The sequence below is a fragment of the Sardina pilchardus genome, chromosome 12 (assembly GCF_963854185.1).
Source record: "Sardina pilchardus chromosome 12, fSarPil1.1, whole genome shotgun sequence".
NCBI lineage: Eukaryota > Metazoa > Chordata > Actinopteri > Clupeiformes > Clupeidae > Sardina > Sardina pilchardus.
The window spans coordinates 28330073-28337645 of NC_085005.1; the positions used below are offsets into that span (position 1 = coordinate 28330073).

General features: G+C 38.3%; 1 long non-coding RNA gene across 1 annotated transcript; it reads left to right on the forward strand.

The window, feature by feature from the left end:
* Positions 1-491: 491 nt before the first annotated feature.
* Positions 492-6633, forward strand: LOC134098468 (uncharacterized). Its single transcript, XR_009941049.1, has 3 exons — positions 492-568; positions 4248-4443; positions 5374-6633. It is a non-coding gene; the product is annotated as an uncharacterized LOC134098468 (long non-coding RNA).
* The last annotated feature ends 940 nt before the right edge of the window (positions 6634-7573 follow it).

Here is a 7573-nt window from a genome sequence, read left to right on the forward strand (position 1 = left end):
ACACTTCATTATCACCTTTTACGCTATATGTTTAAGCACATGCATTCTTCCTTGGTATTTACACACATATCATTACATTTATTGCAAGTACAGGTATAACAGAGAATAATGCAGTAAAAGCTTGGGAAGGGATTTTAACATTATGACTATTGTTTACATTACAACTGGTGCAAATGTAGCACTTCATAGTTTAAACACCCATAGTGCAAATGTGTGCATATAGTAGCCTATGTAAGGCAGGTTAAAAGAGGATGAAGTTTAGAGTCATCCAGCTCAAAAAATAAATAAATTCCAATTTCGGGCGCCATTAAATAAAAAATAAAAAATATTTTTAGTAGTTATTATTTAGGCTACAGATCCCCATATAGACATGTTTAGAGTGTATTCTTATTGAGGTGAATTCATTTTTTGAGTAGCCTACCATGGATAAACGTCAGCCAAACTTACAGTATGCTGGGCCTACAATTTAGTTGTGTCAATATCAAAAGTGAAAGTAACTTGTTCACAACTAGGCTACCCTGACTCGTCGCAGCAGAGTTTCTCCCGCTACTGAGGACTGTTCAACCAGGTAGAAAATCAACCATGTTATTTCGGATTTTTAAAAGGCGACAAATAGGTGCAAGTAACCTAGGCTACATCATTTCTTCAAATGTGAATTTTGGGTCTTATTTGGTCCCTATTTCAGCGATAAAATAGGCATGTGTGCATGGGTGTGCCTGTGTTGACTTTGCTAAGTTGGCAGCGGTGTAAATCTGCGCTAGGTTAAAATAAGTTGTTTATAAGATACGTTTCTCAATAAGTCATGGTTGTGTTTTGTTGTGATATGCATTAGCCTAACCAACGAGCGCCATGTAGGCTACTGTACCATTCCCTTTTAAAAGCCAGGAACTCATGCACAGCTTTAACTCGTTTAACTCGTGACAGACTGTGGAGGGAACGGAACAAGTTTGAACACATCATTCCACGGAAGCTCGTATCTCGAACAGCTGTGTGTGTTGCAAGTTCAGTTAAGAAGAGATATGTAATCGGGAAAAACTTTGTTTGATATGCAGTGGGGACAAACATATCTGAGAACAGCTTGAGCCTCAACAGCCTAATGTCCATCCCATAGCCCTACGAGGCCTAGCCTACTTACATTAGTTAGGGTGCAGTCCATCGTAACATCGTAATTCTCCTAAAAGAAGAGACCTGCGCCTTTGTTTTCAATTCAATTCAATTCAAAAAACTTTATTTATCCCCGAGGGGCAATTTCTCCATGCAGGCATAGACACATAAGACGCACAACATATTAAGACAAACAAGGCAAGACAAGGGGTGGCTTCATTTGTTAGGTGAATGAAGCCACCCATACAGGCTTGGGGGGGCACCGAAAGGGGGGGCACCTCATTTTTATCAACATTTGTTGTGTCACAAAAAAATCATTCAATATTTGAATTAATATATTATAATTAATTTGATTGATTATCAAATCTGGACAGTCAGTTAGATCTGATATGTGCAGGTAATGACTGAAAGTAAAATTAAGATAAAGAACAGCATAAAATCAGCTATTAGGGTAGACTGAGTACAGTTGGGTCATGTGTACAGTTGAGACACCTTAAATATCTTGCCTGCAAACCAAGCCTGATCTATGATTTTTGCTACACATATGTGTGTTAGTATTATCTTTAATCATGGGAAATTTGGACATTCTGCATACCCCCTGTCCAAAGATATTGGCAAAAGTATTTTTACCATAGTGAGAATTTCACTTAACCATGTTCCACAGTGAATATCTTATTACTCCAATGTGACTGTTATACTTTTCTTACATCATTGCAAAGGTCATTCTGTGCTCTACAAACTGACATATGTCATGACATCCTTTCATGCAAGGTTGTTGCATTATTTAGAAAAATGTGCAAGATGGTCAGAAGGGTACAGTTGAGACACTTTGTCTCAACTGTACCCGGATAAAATCCCATTGGATTGCATGGTGTTTATTTGTGCATATTATGATGGCATTTAGGCAATATAGAACACAAATGTCAATAAAATGAACGTTTTTGATATTTAAACGATGTATTATTAATGAATATATCTTATAACATGAAGATTTTAAGGATTACATCATTATTTGAAAATTAGCCATGATAAAACCAAGAAAAAAAAGATATTTTCATCTTTAAACATTTGTCCCTGCTTTATGTCTATCTGATGCCAATTTAGATTAAAAAAATGGATTAAAATAAAAAGAAACACTCAGATTACACATTTTAAAAAGTTTGCTACATTTGCAGTGAATGGCTAGTCAGCCTTCCAGCATCATGAATGGGCGTCTCAACTGTACCATGCTACTGTCTCAACTGTACTCAATATAATTATATTAGGGTACGGTTGAGACAAAATGCCACCTTGTGTTTATGAGTTAATTGTGAAAAATCTAAACAACTTACGGATATATACTTTGGGTTTTATTTTAGTGCACAGATCAAAGATATACCATGTAAGAACACAGTTATTTTCAGTGGCTTTTTACAGTCAAACTTTCAAGTGGTAATGGGGAAAGCAAAAAATGTCCCAACTGTACTCAGTCTACCCCAATAGCTATGTATAATAGTGTGATATAATGGCTTCTCTATGTAAAAATCGGCACACTTAGAATATAACACAGAATTGCAGAGTCAATGTTGAGTATTGTATTGTGATACAAATATAAATGTGAAGAACAGACCTTGGACAATGTCCCCATATCATCTCTGACTGGAATTTATTGGAAATTAGATGATTGCACAATGAAATGTGTCAAAAAAAGAGAAAATCCCCAAAATCTGACTGTAGTTTCCCATCGGTAACAATTGTGACCGAAAATAAAACACTGCTTTTCACCCACTTTTTTATTAAAATTTGAAAAAATAGTAATTGATTACTTCAAAGGGTTACTCAAGACACGTGCAATTTGGGATTAAACGGGTTAATAGACCTAGGCCTATTGACCTATGGTTATGGTTATGGTTATACGTTTAGTTATGGTTATGCTATTTGGCAGACGCCTTTGTCAAGCGACATACAAATAAAAAAAACAATACAATAATTAATTTAACAGCGAGCAATTTTAAAAAGTAGGTCAGATTACAATATATACCTTGTGATAAAATGAGTGACGAACACAAAACTTTGCTCTGAAACCTCCCGGAACAGGCTGATACCATGCGTATTTCTGCTCAATGGCTCCTTGTAGTATCAATTTTCACAAGGAGTGATTTGATGTCTTCAAGTGAAGCAAGAATGGCAACAGTTGCTAGGTGTCCTGTCCACCTCTGGTCCAGCAAACGTTTCAGTTGGTCTCCTGTGTAGTGCATGGCAACCGTTGGTTTTCGGAAAAAGTTGTTCAGTGTGCTGCATGTATTAAAGAAGTCACTGATGGCCCTCTCAGCTGAGAAAGCTTGGACTACGACGAGATGCAATTGATGATTCACTCATAGGTGTCTGAATCATCATGCACACAGGGCACCTCGTGGCCAAGTTTGTCTTGCAAAAGTTGTTGCACACCTCCGTGCCTCCCCGGCATCACTGAAGCACCGTCATATACTCGACTTAGAATCCTGGTGGGACTCAGGCCAGAATAATGTCGGAGTGGGCATCATCTGCAGGAGTAGTGGCCATAACAAGCAGTCGTTCAGTAATCTCCAGCATTTTTTCATTGACAAACAAATAACTACAGAGATATTTTCTTTTCCAGTAGGATCCCTTGTTCCATCTACTTTTATGGCGAACCACTAATCAAAGTACTCACATAGGCTAGAACCCAGATAGCAGGGCCCACTGGGGGCAGATCTGACTGTCCATTGGCGTTTTGCTCATTAGTTCTCTGGCGGTCCGCTGGTGGGTTGCCGAACAAATGCCCCAATATTTTGCCACTGGTCTAAAATCTTTTTTTTTAAACGTATTTAGTTATACTTCATCCATCATTTTAATAACATGTCATATCTTTTCTTAATATTTGTGACATGTTAAAATGAAGAGATTATGGTCCAATGGCGGACCACATGTGGCATGCCACCGACGGCATGCCAGCAGCAGTCCGATCTGCCATCTGTTTTGATGCAAATCTGATTTTGCTGAGAAGCTGTAGCTCTGGAAGATCTCTGGTCTGCAGTCGAATTGCCTCAGAACAGGAATAATTGTTCCACAGTTGTAATGTGGATTATCTGTATGGTGTTGGTTCATTTTGTAACCGTTGTTACTGAATTTACTTGTTTTCACAGACAACAATGGTGAAGGTATACGTGCACACCACTGGACTACATCTGGATTGTCATGAGCAGTTTAAAGCACGTATAGCTAGCCGGGTCCATGTCCGGCAAGAGTCCAATCCTAATGACTGTAACCTCATTCTTGCATTCTGTACAATCACCTCTCGAGTTGGAACTGATGTTGAAGCGGCTGTCAATGAGATCCCAGGTAAGTCTTGTGCTGTGCAGCATTTAAAAGTGTCTTGAACTAAGGTAACTCAGAGAATTATGAATTGTAATTGTTCATTAATCATCATAATCATCAAAATGTCTAAATAATCATGACATTGATGTCCAGTGTTCACAGTATTTTCTCTACAAATGAAAGTCATAGCATACTCAGGCTTACTGAGCCAAGAGACTGGAAGGAATTATTGTCATTCTTTATCATTGACCTTTTTCCAGAATCTTGGACTAAACCTAGTTAACACGCCACTTGAATTTCATTATCTTCAGAAAAGAAACTCTATTTTCTTTCCTTTTTACTTTTTAACTTAAAATAACAGCTTCGACAGAGGAATGATGTTCTTGTCCTTGGCACTGCTAACCCTGGGTTGCCTGGTATTGCACTGTGTAATTAGCCCAGTGGTGCATGACCCTTTTCACCACTTGGTGATACCCTGGGTTAGTCTGGTTTTCACCATACTAAGCTCAATCTTTTAGGATTGAACATTAGTCTGGGAAGGCTGTGCTTTGTTTCTATTGCACTTTGCATCGCTTAAGTTTCGTTATCGTCACGTCACCAGCCAATAGCATGCCAGGACTGGAGTATGGCCGTTTCTGATTGGAGCCAAAGGTTCTGGCAGTAAACAGGAGGAGATAGATCTGCTGGTTTCCAGCCTGAGCTGCCGGGCGAAATTCAAATTCCCCGGAAGTTCAGGCAGGGTTCATCCAGCCCAGCCCTGGGTGTACTTTTAGAATCAATTTTCAGTGTGCGGATCACTGTGATAGACTTTTATAGAACCCTGCATATTGAAAAATCTCTCTGTATGCAGTACATTGAAAGGGTTAAATATGATTTTGTTTACGTAGTATTACTTTAACTGAACAGTTTGCATTTACCATAGGTCTGTCATTTTGTCTTTGTTTCATTTTATAGGGAACCAACCTGTGATCCTTGTGGTTTTTCATCACACCTTTGACGTAGACTATGTTGTGCCAGACAGTAGAAGATTCATAGGCCGACAAAATGTTCTTCTTGTTAACATCCTGTTCCACGAAACCCATCAGGGACTCCTGAGGTGCTTGCAGAATGATGAAGAACTGAAAACAGTATCAGATTATCTCATACGTCAAGGGGCTGAGGCTCCCTCTGCACCTGCACCTGCACCTGCATCACCATCCAACAACGGTGACAGAAGGCGTTGGATTGGTGGTTTCATTTGTTTGGTAGTTCTGATTGTTGTTGTAGTTATTCTTGTTTTGGTAATTGAATATCAACAGGGTAATCTGGGCAGTTGGAGTAACAGCTCCAGTGGTTCCATAGCAGGCCCCAATGATTCCATAAAAGACCCCAATGATTCCATAACAGACCCGAACATGCTGTAGCAAGTTGTAGTTGATTTGTATCTTTTTGTGTGGAAATTAAAGAAATAGTCCTCCTATCCAATGATATATGTATATGAAATCAACATCTTATGGCTATGTTACTTGCGGCAAATCATTTTATTCAAATTGCGTGACAACTCACCAGACTCTAAAGTGAGCAAAGAAGATCATCTCCAACTTTCACTTCCTGCTCAGGACCTCTTTCAGCAGCTTCTATCATGGAGGCGCCTCTGGCCACGACAGCCGACACTTCACTAACACCTTTTACGCTATAGCTATGACTCTTAACTCTACTTTCATCTTTCCTCTTTTGACCTCTGTCATACATACAGTACCATGCACCTACATTTGCACTATGGATGTTTCAACTATAAAGTGGTACATTTGCACTATTGTATTGTAAACAATAATCATAATGTTAAAATCCCTCCCCCAAAAGCTTCCCTAAGCTTTTACTGCATTATTCTGAGTTATACCTGTAATTGCAATAAACGTAACAGTGTGCGTCTAAATACGAAGCAGGGATACGTTTCCTATTTTAAACATTATATGGCTGCAATAAAAAGTGTGTATGGCTGCTATAAGGTAGATCACACATGCACACTTGGCTATTCAGACCCTCTAATTAACGTCTCTTGTCAATAATGACTTAAAGAAATAAATGGTCTGTGTAAACACTGTCTGAGCATCAAGAACAACCACAAGAACTGGTGGAGCCTGTTGTCCCTGGCGGTCATGCATGCTCTGGTTCCAGAGAGCACTTATACTCAGGCTCCAGTTTCAGCCATTTCTTCAGAATGTAGCTGTTCATGTCTCCTATACAGTCAGAATAAATAAATGACCCTTGGTCTGTTTTACTTGTTACAACCAAGATAGTAAAGTCTAAAGGTGATTGCATTTATGCAGTAGCATTTTCCTCATTCCAAAGAAAAGACATTTGACATGTTTGTAGATTGTAGACTGTATTTCTGTAAGTCATTCTGTGTGTTGACTTTGGTGGCCAAAGTCTATATGGTCGGTCACACCTGCTGTATCCAAGTCCAGATCACAATTGATGATTGGCAGTGATTTTGGTTAATATTGCTTGTCTCAAGTCATTCAAGTTTCAAAAGATTCAAGATTCAAAAATATTTATTGTCTAATATGTTGCCATGTTAGAACATGTTCTTTTGATTTAAGGCAGAGTGTCAAGTCAAGTCAAGTTTATTTATATAGCGCATTTCATACACAGAGGTCATTCAATGTGCTTTACATAAACAAAAACCAAACAGTAATAGCAGATAAAAGCATACAGTAGATGAGCAAAGAGTAATAATAATAGTAATAATAATAAAAAGAAAGCAATAAAGAATAATTAACATAAAAGACTAAAGGTGGAATAACTAGAAGACAGGTCTGTTTTTAACAGGTAGACTTTGCCAGAGTCTAATTTAGCAAACCAGTGATAGTGATCCTTCTCAAAGAGTGTGGGTGATGTGTTAGTAGCATGAGTTTTGTAGGATAATGTGTTGCATTGGGAATTAAGGATTTGTTGATTACTTTTTAGCCTGAGGCACTCTGAACCTTCTTCCTGGACAGCGCACTAATTAAGGTTAAATAATGAATGCAAGTCTCACAAAACAAGAATAAGAAACATAAAAGGGTTTTTTTTTAGAAAAGGAGTTTAGTTTTGTCTTCATGAAAATGCTAATTTCCTCATGAGAGGCCGTAATACTTGAATGATTGTCTTGTAAAGATATAGCTTTTGTTTG